The sequence below is a fragment of the Globicephala melas genome, chromosome 2, assembly GCF_963455315.2.
Source record: "Globicephala melas chromosome 2, mGloMel1.2, whole genome shotgun sequence".
Lineage (NCBI taxonomy): Eukaryota > Metazoa > Chordata > Mammalia > Artiodactyla > Delphinidae > Globicephala > Globicephala melas.
This window is the reverse complement of record NC_083315.2, coordinates 122291997-122305235: the sequence shown is the minus strand read 5'-3', so window position 1 is coordinate 122305235 and position 13239 is coordinate 122291997. Positions and strand designations below refer to the sequence as shown.

General features: G+C 34.5%; 1 pseudogene; it reads right to left on the bottom strand.

Annotated features, from left to right (window-relative positions):
- LOC115852082 (transcription elongation factor 1 homolog) overlaps positions 1-10529 on the bottom strand; it is a 57127-nt pseudogene extending 46598 nt beyond the window's left edge.
- Between the last annotated feature and the right edge of the window lie 2710 nt (positions 10530-13239).

The following is a 13239-nucleotide window of genomic DNA, read 5'->3' as shown; positions in this document are numbered from 1 at the left end:
AATATCTGTCATATATTTCATATTATTACTTAGGTAGGGTTGTGTGTTTGTTTAAAAATTTTAGCCTTGGCTCTTAAAATGAATATTCCTTTATTTCACCCAAAACACTAGAGGATACTTTTTCTTTCTCCTCGTTTCACTTTGTTGACAGATTGCTGTATGTACTCCAATCTTACTATAGATTTTTCTGTATTCTCTGTACATCTATCTCTCTAAGAGTTGGGAACACAGAACTACCTGGCTTTGGCATTGTGCCTCTGGCTGCTGACTATGAAAACAAAAGTACCTCATGTGGTACTTTTGACAGGGCCCTGATTTAACAAATGGAGGATTCCAAGTTTACAATTCATTCAGACTCTCATTATGTAAGACAGGGACCCTAAAGCTGCAAAGATAATAAAATAAAAAAATTAGAAACCTTTAGGGACAGATGAATTGCCTTCCTTATGTTATCTGAATTGCTGTCTGTTAATCTTTGGGAGACGTTTATTAACTTCATATATTTTCGAAGTGAAAGGGATGTTGGTACATTTCCTTTTTCTGATCTAGATGTTGCACATGAAGTAAATGCTTTGATAAAAAGCCATGAGGGAGAGTATGTTTTACTATAGTGTCAATTCTCTGATGTAAATATTATTTGAATTTATTGATATGTTAAGCTCCTAGCTCTTGGGTTCATATCAGATTAATGCAGGGAGGTATTGAGAGGCTGACCTATGTAAATTTCTTTCTGTTGTATTGTTTGACAGCATGCCAACTTAAATCTTTTCCACTATTTATTTTAAATTTTGAAAATATTTTTGTTCATGTATTTTAGGCTGCAAAAGAACTTAAACAGTACTTTGCTCTTTAGCAGCTATTTGCACACACATTAAGGACAATGAAATAAAAATAAAGCAAAATCCTTTCCAACTGATTAAGAAACAATTTAATAGAGCTGTTTCAAATATATGTTACATTAGGTTTTTAAAAATATTATGAGTTTCTTTAAACTAACTTGAGATTATTATGTTTTTTAAATGAATTTTTTTCACTAGTCATAATTGTTAAAATTTACTAGGTTACTAAGTCTTCTTAGAAAATGTAAGCCCTTGTTTAGAGCTGCATAATATTTCATATTGTGATTGTATAGTCGTTTATTTAGTCATTCTCTTATGGACTGAATTGTATCCTCCCATAATTCTTATGTTAAAGCCCTAACGCCCAATGTGACTGTGTTTTGAGATAGAGCCTTTAAGGAGGAATTTAAGGTTAAATGAGGTTATAAGGGTGGAGGTCCTAATTCAGTAGGACTGGCGAGCTTATAAGACAAGCAAGAGTTGCCAGAGCTCATTCTCTCTCTCTCTCCACAGAGGAAAGACCATGTGAGGACCCAAAAATGGAGGCACCATGAAGGGTAAGGAGAGAAGCCTCACCGAAAATCAACCCTGGTTGTGCCTTGATCTCAGACTTCCAGCCTCCAGAACCATGAGTATAAAATTTCTGTTGTTTCAGTCACCCAGTCTGTGATATTTTGTTATGGCAGCACAAGCAGAATAATATATCCTGTTAGTGAACATTTACTATTACATTTTGTTTTGTTTGTTTTACTATTACTATTTTGCTATTATATATTACTATTATATTTTATTTTACTAATATATTTACTATTATATTTTATAATATAGTGACTAAATAGTAATTTTATATTTTTTACTGCAATGTTTTACTATTATATTGATGCAATGGGAATTTTTGTCATAAATATTTATGTATATCTAGTAAAATTTTTTCTAGTAAAATTCAATGTGTGGCAATGCTCAGCCAAAAACTATACATTGTCAAAGCTAGGGGAAATTTTTATCAAAAATTTTTGTCCAAATGTGTTTTATACAAGTTTATATGGCCATCAGTTGCATATGAGAGCTCCTTTCATCACAGGCTTGCCCAAACTGCATTTTAACAAAAAAAATGTTTCCTGAAGTAAAATGTAAAGAGCTTTTTTTCTCCTTTGAATATATATTTCTTTGATTATTTTTGAATTTGATATTCTTTACATATTTATGCGTTAATTTTTATTTCTTCTATACTAGATTGCCATTCATGTTCTTTGCCCATTTTTCTGGGTGAGTATCCTTTGGATACTAATGATAAAACTGATGAAGCTATGCTCAAGAAAGAGGTCTCCCGTTTTCATTTCTTAGTACAGAATTGATGTACGGCATAAGGAAAAAAATAACTACCTATGTTGCATCTCCAATAGACATTTAAAATATTCATTTATTCACCTATCATTTGATGAATATTGAATGTCTTCTATGTGCCTGGCAATTCTCTATGCCCTAGTATTAGAGAACTGAGAAAAATACTGTCTTTACTTTCTGAAATTTATGTTCTCATGAAGAAGTGACAGGAAGAAAGCAATGTGTTGGATGGTGTTAAGAGCATAGAACAGAGTAAAGGGTATAAGAAGGGCTGGGAGTGGGGAGGGTAGTTGCTATTTTACAAAGGTGTGTCAGGGATGGTCTCTAACAAAGTGACTTTTAAGATCTGAAGAAAGTTCAAGAGTGAGCCAAGTAGCTGTCTGGAGGAAAAGCTTTCCCTGAAGTGGGAATTGCAAATGCAGAGGTCTTGAAGCCAATGTGTCCTTGTATGATATCAGTTTTTAAAAATTGTATATTGTTGTTAATGTTGGAGAGGGGAAATTTCCTGCTCTTGAGTTCTTGTGGCTGGACTGATAATAACATTGACATAAGGCAGATTAATAGGAGAAAAAGAAAAAAAAAATTGTGCACATGGAAGTCTCATAGGAATGGGACCTAAGAAGTGGCCAAAGCTGGCACCTTTTATACTTTTCCACAAAGACAATGAATTTGTGAGGAATTGACAGGACAAAGAAACTTAGGTTTGGGTGCTTAATTAATACAGAATCTAAACAGAATTTGGACTTGGAGTACTAAATTAAAGAAGTAACAAAATTTGTTTATATAGTCTTCTCAGTCCAAATTCCCTAACTCTGGTGATAAGGGTGTCCTTCCACTCCAAATACAGAGAGTGCACCTTTCACATGAGAGATTCATTTCCTGCTTTCCGGGAGACAGAGAGGAGGATCAAAGTGTCCCTCTTGCATTAGCTGGTTCTTAAGTAAGTTTAATTCAAAATAATCAATATGCCACTGAGGGAGAAAAGACAGTCTTTTCGGCAAGTGGTGTTGGGACAGCTGGACAGTGCATGTAAGTCAATGAAGTTAGAACACACATTCATACCAAACACAAAAATAAACTCAAAATGGTTTAAAGACTTAAGTATAAGACATGACACCATAAAACTCCTAGAAGAGAACATAGGCAAAACATTCTCTGACATAAATTGTACCAATGTTTTCTTACGTCTCCTAAGGCAATAGAAATAAAACAAAAAATAAACAAATGAGACCTAATCAAGCTTATAAGCTTTTGCACAACAAAGGAAACTATAAATAAAATGAAAAGATAACCTACAGACTGGGAGAAAATATTTGCAAATGATGAGACTGACAGGGCTTAACTTCCAAAATATACAAACAGCTCATACAACTCAATAACAAAAAAACAAACAACCCAATCAAAAAATGGGCAAAAGACCTAAATAGACATTTCTTCAAAGAAGACATACATATGGCCAGCAGGCACATGTAAAGATGCTCAAAATCGCTAGTTATTAGAGAAATGCAAATCAAAACTACAGTGTGGTACCACCTCACACTAGTTCAAATGGCCATCATTTAAAAAGTCTACAGATAACAAATACTGGAGAGGGTGTGGAGAAAAGGGAACCCTTCTACACTGTTTGTGGGAATGTAAATTGGTGCAGCCACTATGGACAACATTATGGGAGTTCCTTAAAAAACTAAAAATAGAGTTACCATATGATCCAGTGATCTCACTCCTAGGCATATATCTGGAGAAAATGATAGTTCAAAAAGATACATGCACCCCAATGTTCATAAGAGTACTATTTACAATAGCCAAGACATGGAAGCAACCTAAGTGTCCATTGACAGATGAATGGATAAAGAAGATATGGTATATATATATACAGTGGAATATTACTCAGTCATAAAAAAGAATGAAATAATGCCATTTGAAGCAACATGGATGGACCTAGAGATTATCATACTAAATGAAGTAAGTCAGAGAAAGACAAATACCATACAATATCACTTACATGTGGAATCTAAAATATGACACAAATAGACTTATTTACAATACAGAAACAGAGTATTTTCATAGGCATAGAAAATAAACTTATGGTTACCAAAGGGGAAAGTGGGTGTGAGAGGGATAAATTAGGAGTTTGGGATTAGCAGACACAAACTACTATATATAAAATAAACAACAAGTTCCTGTTACATAGCACAGGAAACTATATTCAGTATGCTGTGATAAACCATAATGGAAAAGAATATGAAAAAGAATATATAACTGAATCATTTTGCTGTACACCAGAAACTAACACAACATTGTAAATCAACTATACTTCAATTTAAAAAAATGCCATTGAGGCATATTTTAGGGTGGCCTGCCCTTGGCCCCAACACTCTTATTGTATTTTTAAGAGCCTTCATTCTCTATGAATTTAGTATTAAATAGATGATTCCTCATTTAAGTACTAAAGATAGTTAGGATTAGACTTACTAGTATGTATTCTCTCTGGTTAATTGTTCAACCATTATTTTTGAACTGGGCCATTTCTCAGGTACTTGGGCACATCACTGAACTAACAGGTACAACATTCAATACTTTTTGATTAGGACTGTATGTTATTGCTGTGTTGAAATGATGGTGGAAACTATTGCTTGAGTTCGTATAATACTTGAGATATATATGGCAGCATTTCTAAGCATGGGTTCCATGGAATGCTATTTGAGAAATTTTAATATCTTTCCAAGAAAATATTCTTTGTCAAATAGATTTTGGAAATGCTACATATCCTTCCCTTTTCTGAAGAGCTTTCCACTAATGAATTGCAAATGCAAGGGCCTTGAAGACTCTGTGCTTGTATTAGCTTACTAACAGCTGTGTAAAATCCAAAAGAACCACATGTTTCTGATGAATATTTATTGACATGATATGGGAAAACATCTTGTGAAACACTAGCTTTAATTATTAGATAAGTACATTGAACTTCATTTTTTTCCTCCTGGAAACCAGACGAGTATTATATCAGAAGATAAACTACCTTCCCAAACCATAGTTTATTATTATAAAATTATCTTTCTTTTAGTAGTTCTGAGTTAAACCCAGTTATAAAATAATTTGGAGTAATATAACATCAAGACCCTATATTTAAGAAGATACTTTATTAGACTGTCTTTCGTGACCCAAAATCTCTGACTTCTATCTGAAGATAAGCCACCAATGGAAAATCCTTACTTTGTGTAGGCAGATACACCCTCTTGAGTGGCTTCACTTCTTGGTAAATGTCCTTTTTCTTCCAGTGCCTTGTAAAGCTTTTCAATTTACTCTAAAACAAGGAATCACATACTTCACCTTTCAGTGAGCTAATTGATATTTGTTTCACATTGAATTTTCACTCAGTGGATTACAAAACTAGAGATATTTCAGTCTTAGATTTCTAACAGCCCAGCTCATTGGAAAGGGGAGGAGAAAAAGGTGATACCTCTTTCCTGGACCAGGAGGTTAGATGTCCTTTCTGATGGAAAATATTCAAAAGGCCCAATCTGGTCTGTCTTATTACAGAAGTTAATAACTTGGAACTAAAGCATTCATATACTAAAGCCTTGACCACCTATCATCTTGTGCATATGATTGTTATTTCACTAGATACCTAGTAATAACCTCATATTTTAAAAGGCCACTCTAAATATGAAGGTGTCATTATTCAATGCAACAATATATTTATCAAATATTTTTACTATTCATAAAATATTTTGATTAGTTTTGGTTTAGTTAGATACATCTATGATTTTTTTTTCAGAAAGTATATGTAAGGAGTATACTTTCTATACTTCCACAAGTACTTATGTGCCTGAGAGTTTCATTCATTTACTTTCAAATGAGAATAGTAGCTTGGATGGGTTGATTTTTGAATTGAAAGGTTTTCTCTTTGAAGCTCAAATTTAGGATTTTTCCTTATTTTTGAAATTAGAATAAAAAAGGGATATATTTAGTGTGCTTCCTTTTCATTAATAATACTTGGTACCAGGAAATGTCTTTTCTTTTTCTTTTTTTTTTTTTTCCGATACGCGGGCCTCTCACTGTTGTGGCCTCTCCCGTTGTGGAGCACAGGCTCCGGACGCGCAGGCTCAGTGACCATGGCTCACGGGCCCAGCCGCTCCACGGCATGTGGGGTCTTCCCGCACCGGGGCACGAACCCGTGTCCCCTGCATCGGCAGGCGGACTCTCAACCACTGCGCCACCAGGGAAGCCCAGGAAATGTCTTTTCATCTGAAAAACTGAACTTCTTCAGGTCATTAAAAATTTATTGTATTATTTCTTTATTTTTTGCATATTTTCACCTCATTTTAAAAAATCCCTTTTTGTATTGGTATAACTATATCTTTTGGATACAGTTTTCTGTATCAGTTATCTATTAAATTATAGCAAACCACTTCAAAACATATTTTTATGAATTTAGTTTTATTAAGATACCACAAAAAGGTTTTAATTTTGTTAGTATGTTCATTCAGTTTAGCTAAACACAGCTGAATTCATTGTTAAAAAAGAAAACATGTGATTTGCCATTATAAATACTTTTTTGTTATGCCATACAGTTTAATTTGTTGTCTTTTTTATATATCTTTAGAATCAACCCTAACTTGGCTAGCATTTTCACCTTTTGTTGTTGTACGTAAGCTAAGTTAGCTCTCAGGAATCACCCTAGGATTGTCATCAATATTCCCTGGTCACGTCTTGATTCTTGCTGCATTGGTGACCAGTTGTGTGAACACTGACATTGCCTTCCAGTGGGCTTGTGTTTATCAACACTGTGATTATATGGTTTGTCCTGCTACCTATGAAACTATTTTCAAGCTAGGGCGAAGTATAAAGAACTTGAATAGAAAAAGCTACCAGTAGCTTACTTACATAGTGAGCTTCAATGAAACCTGTTGCTTTCCTTTCAGAGTTACTTAAATAAAAGTAACCATTATGAGACATTGTATATGGTAGGAGCTCAATAGATATTTCCTTCCCTTTCCACTTCCTCCTTGTGTTTTTCCTAATCCACTCTTTTGCTAGACTGTGCAGATCATCTCATTATTAAGGGGTACGTTTACTAAGTGAGTATGAGAATGGTCCTCATATGAAGAAAAGAGTGTCTTTTTCACATATATGTAGGAGAGTTGAAGGAAATAGGACTAGACTGAATACCCAAAGCCATTTCTTTTAGATATATACATATATTTACTGTGTGTGGATATTTACAAACCTTTTACACTAGCATGTATTTATAGTTTGTAGAGCAGGGCTGATATTACAAATAGATGAATAGTTGATTACTACTCAGTGTGATTTGGGGGCAGTGATTTCTTTCAAGTATCTTTACTGGCTTGTACTATAAGGAGTATAGCCTTGAACTGTCTTCTCTTGTATTTTTCATGCTGAACTTGGCTGACTCTTCATTGAGTTTAGTCTTGGGGGGGTCTTCATATTTCCCCCCAAATGATCTTTTTAAAATTTTGTTGATAATCTTAAAAATTATATAAACATATTCTGAATCACCTGAGGCAGAAAGAGTCAGAGCAAATATGTGACTTAAAGTTGTTTATCATTCTGTTCTGAAAAATAAGTTTTTGATATAGAATGCTATTTTATCAGTAGGTAAAAAATTTTGACTTAAACCAGACATTATGATATATAATAATTCAATCAATCATGTATTTATTCAGTCATTCAACACTAACCAGTGAGTGCTCAGGGGTAATAAAGGCAAGCATTTCTCTTATAGTCTAGTAGGCAGACATTAAACAAATGATTATTACATATTTAATTATATCTGCCCTAGTGTATTTATAGAAATTCAAGCTCATTGAAATTCACTAACAGATATTAATATTTCAGAAGACAGTTACATGATAAATGCTCATTATACAATTGTAATTAAGAACTGAATTAATACATTTATCTGTATTTCCTTCTGGGGTATTCATACTTTGTCTTAAAATGATAAAACAAGTTGCACGTTTACTTTTGTTTGGTTGAGTATAAGTTTTGCTTATATTCAGCTGCAATTGTACTAAACTTTTGAGGCTGTAAGCTTCTGAATAGGTGTGCGTGCTGCTTCATAGCTGTATATAGTAATTGGTAATGTAAGGCAAGACCTTAGATGAAAGTGATAATGGTAATGTTTTATTTCTCTAAAGAAATGTGAATGCTAAGGAATGTAATTAATTTAGAAGATGATGTTTTAGTTGGAAAATTGATGACTACATTATAATAAATTGTTAAAAGGAGATATGAATAATCTTGCCATAATGGAAGCATAGGTAAAAATATTCCTTTTTTATGGATAAAAATAATTTTACCCCATAATATATATATTTAAATATCCACAGGAAATGAACCATTTAAATAGAAGATAGGAGAAACTTAGATAATGGTGTTTTCCAGTTGTAAACATGTATGTCAGTGGGCAAAATGGGTTGCTTCAATAAAAATATTTATATCACGTCATCACCATTCATAGTCAATGTGTATGTGACTTCAAAAATTACAAAAAAACCCTTAATATATATATATATATTTTTGCCAGAATGATGTCAAATTATCAGCTTGACATTTTAAATAACTAAATCAATAGGGTTTTTGAATGGGTCCAGTAAACTGCTCTTACAGATTCAGATATATACAAACCAGGTTTAAGATGATATTTCTAAGAGGGGTGGGATGGGGAGGGTGGAAGGAAGATGCAAGAGGGAGGGGATATGGAGATATAAGTATACGTATAGCTGATTCACTTTGTTACACAGCAGAAACTAACACAACAATGTAAAGCAATTATACTCCAATAAAGATGTTAAAAAATATTTAACCCCCACCCCCAAAAATGATATCTTTAGGGATTAGTGAATATCTCTCTTCCACCCTAGCAGTTTTAATATAGAAAATTATCCCAAAGAGTGGGTCTAATTCTACCTCCTGCATGTGTCTGGAGGCTAGCAGTACATCCTTCAGGAACTGCAGGAAACCTACTTGCTTTCTTCTGAAATGATTCCCTTGACACACATTCAAATAGGACTTGAGAAAATAATCTCCAACATTAGTGGAGGTCAATTATTTAACCACTGCTAAGACAATTACATCATATTCTTCAAGAGAGTTGCAAGAAGCTGCAGTTGAAAGAAGTGTGTGTGTTTGTGTGTGTGTGAGGGAGAGAGAGACAGAGACAGAGAGACAGAGAGAGAGATTCTGCTGCTGCTGATATTTTGCTGTTTATCTTTGGTAATAAAAGAGTAAATCTTATTGCTGAGCTGCTTGCCACGTGGTGTCTACTTTAGGTGCTCCCTTCCGTACTCCTTGCCATGACCCTTCTCCAATTATGGGTCAGGAAAAAGAACTGCTTCCTGTCATTGTTTAAAATGGATTCAGCCACAGAAATTCTGTCTGAAAGTTTACTCTATTCCCTCATTGGGAAAGCAGTTTTTAAAGCACAAGATTTTTTTAAACGGAGTTTTTAATGTTAAAACAAAGGGAAACACAACTTTGGAAATGTTGTGGTCCTAATGAATTATTATTCCTTAAGGGGGAAAGGTTTTCAAAATGAGTTTTATATTTTTAAGAGGAAATTATGTTTTTTCCTCTAGTGTATTTATAAAATAAATGAATAAACCCAAAGGGCTTCATTTTGATTGTTGTTCTTCTATTAATGTTGCAGCTTTTGTTGTACATTTTTAGCAAGTTTCATAAAAAAAATTTTTGGAAAATTTGGTTATTTATGTAAGGCTTAACATATCACGCTTTTCTAACAGATAGAATATTTAACTTTTTGCCAAATGCACACTTCACAAATTACTAATTTGTTTTGGGTTAAGTACAAGTAATAAGTTTGGGGTAGCATATCTGTTACATAGCTTCTAGAGCTGGAGACAAGTTTAACTGTTAATGTATGTCTCTCTTTCCTTCATTTCACAGTATAATTGCCTTCCATGGTGGATTATTTTCTATAGAAACCTGTCAAAAGAATTGTTTCCCTTTTCTCCCATGCCACAATGTTTTTTCTTGGCAATGAATTTTTAACTTATTTTCGTTTTTTATTGTGAGGTATTTATTACATATGAAAGTAATACTATATACTAAAACAAATAATAAAGTGATTACTACTGTAAACTATTCAGGTTATGAAACCAAACATCACCAATATCATTAAAGCTACTCCTCCTCATTCTGTAATCTCATTACTCCCCACCAGAGGTAAGTGTTTCATGAAACACTCTGTCACTTGGCTTAGGGCCTTTTCACTTGATTTTGTCTTACCCTTTCTTTTTCTAAATCTTTGCTGGTTTCTTCTCCATTTCCAGCTGTTGTATCTTTACTGGCATAAACAAGCATAGCCACTAGTACCTTATATGAAACTGTTTCTCTAGCAAATACTTATTCATCCATCTATATCGTTAAAGAAAATCAAAATCATTTTACTCTCGTATGACAGTGACAAAAGTATATATTTCTTGACTCAGGGCCCCATCAACTCTGTTGCTTTCTATCATAATATAATCTGGGAATAACTTGATAGTGATGACATCCCAGAGAATATCTGATGATGTTATGCTAATTAGACCTTTCTTTGGTTATCCTCTTACTGCATAACAAATTACCCATTACGTAGCAGCTTAAAACAATCATTTTAATTTTGTTCACAGCTTTGGAGATAAGGAATTTGGGAAGGGCTAGAACACATGATGGTTGCATTCATATTTTGGTTGGGGATTTAGTCATTTGAAAGCCTGTCTAGGCTGGACATCCAAGATGGTTCATTCACATGGCTGGCCTTGATATTGGCTATCAGCTGGGAACTCAGCTGGAGCTATAGACCAAACACCTCACATGACTTTTTCATGTGACCTGGACTTCTTACAGCATGGCTACTGGGTTTTGAGAGGGAGTGTCCAAGAGGCAGTGACAAAGAATGAACATTTCAAAGGTTCAAGGCGGTGAGTCTCCAAGTCTTTTGACTTAGCCCTGCAAGTCCTGTGGCATTACGTCTATTGTCAGTCAGTCACTAAGGCCAGCCAGATTCAAGGGGAAGGGAATTCAATTTTACATATCGAGGAATGTCAAAGCATTTGTAGTTGTCTTTATCCCACCACAGACCTGGTGAGTTTAAAGAACTAAGGACCCTATTTGCCTTAATAAGAAACATGAATTCTAGACGGTAGATTTTATATCTTTTTTTTTTAATTTTTTAAAAATTTATTTATTTTTGGCTGTGTTGGGTCTTCGTTTCTGTGCTAGGGCTTTCTCTATTTGCGGCAAGCGGGGGCCACTCTTCATCGCGGTGCGCGGGCCTCTCACTATCGCAGCCTCTGTTGTTGCTGAGCATGGGCTCCAGACGCGCAGGCTCAGTAGTTGTGCCTCACGGGCCTAGTTGCTCCGCGGCATGTGGGATCTTCCCAGACCAGGGCTCAAACCCGTGTCCCCTGCATTGGCAGGCAGATTCTCAACCACTGCGCCACCAGGGAAGCCCCTCGATTTTATATCTTATTAAAGCTCAGGGGCCTGTCACATGGGTGAAATTTCTAATGTTCATTTATTTGGGTCATGTTAAGACATCCCTTCTAAAGTGAGAGAAAATTATTGCACTTTACCTTGCCTGCTATAAAGCCAGAGACACAGTAGTGGTCTCATAACATCTGGAAGACAACATATAACAACTCGTGGTGAGCTGCACTGACCCAACTTCTAGATCTACCATACAGCTCCTAGCCTAAAGTGAGAATAGAGCAAGATCACCTGTAGCACAAGTCCCCCTGCTATTTGGGTCTAGGACCTAGTATTGGGAGGATCTATGGCAGACAGAGATGTATCTGTCAAGTGACTTAGAGAAAGCACAATACAACCTCTAAGGTTTTTAGAGAAAGGCCATGCCCTTCTTCACTGACAAGTATTCTCCATGGGCCATGGAAGACAACTCAACAGCTGACTGTGGTACTCTAAGCCTGGACTGCCTGAACTGGTTATTATGTGATTTAATGAAATATGTAATTGGAGGGGCACAGTAGAATTAGATTGTGAAATGGAAATAATATGTATAAGGCTGAGGCTAAGTAGATATTAATAAACACAAGGCATTAGTAAACAATATAAGCTGCTGGCTCAGAATCCAATCATAACTGCTTCTAAAACCTCTCCCTCGACTCCTGTTTCTTTTCTACCTACCTGCCTGTTGTTACTATATATAAAAAAATAACTTTTACTTTATAACAAACTAACTTTTTAAAAATAATATTAAAATAAATTCAATCTTATTAATTCTAATCATTTCTCTCAACAGTTATGCAGACATATACATAATAATGACAGTTTCTTAAAGTACTTTTCAAAACCATATTATTTGTTTCTTTTACTTTCTTATGGTACTAATATTTAAGTTAGATTTAACCAAAATGGTATTAGTAAGTATGTAATATAATCTATTTCTTCTGATATCAATAGAGCTATGCAAGTTTCCATGTTTTCCTTTTGTGTCTAATTTGTATTGTACATCTTTAAAAATCCTTTTTTTCTTATAATACAATTTTTGGATGCAAAGTTCTATGTGTGTTCATTAAGTCAAAGTTATTAATGATAATGTTTTAGCATTCTATATCTTTACTCATTTTTATCTGCTTGATATCGCTGATAAAATATTTATTTGAAAATTTATAAAATTTTATACTATAAAATTTGAATGTACATGCCCTGTTTTATCAAATTCTCTTGAACATGGACAGGAACAGTGAATATGATGGGCTAATACTCCTGTGATTAAGTTACTAATCAGTTAACTTTGAATTAATCAAAGAGGAGATTGTTCTGTGTGGGCCTGATTTAATCAGATGAGCCCTTTAAAAGAAGTCGAAGCATCAGAGAGATGCTATTCTGATGGTCTTGAAGGTACAGTTTATGACTTCTACAACTGCAGGGAAATGACTCCTGCCAATAACCACATTAGTTTGGAAGAGGGCTCTGAGCCTCAGATGAGACCCTTGCTCCAGCTGTCACTTAGGTTTCAGTCTTATGAGACCTGGAACAGATAATCCACTTGAGCCCTGTCTGTACT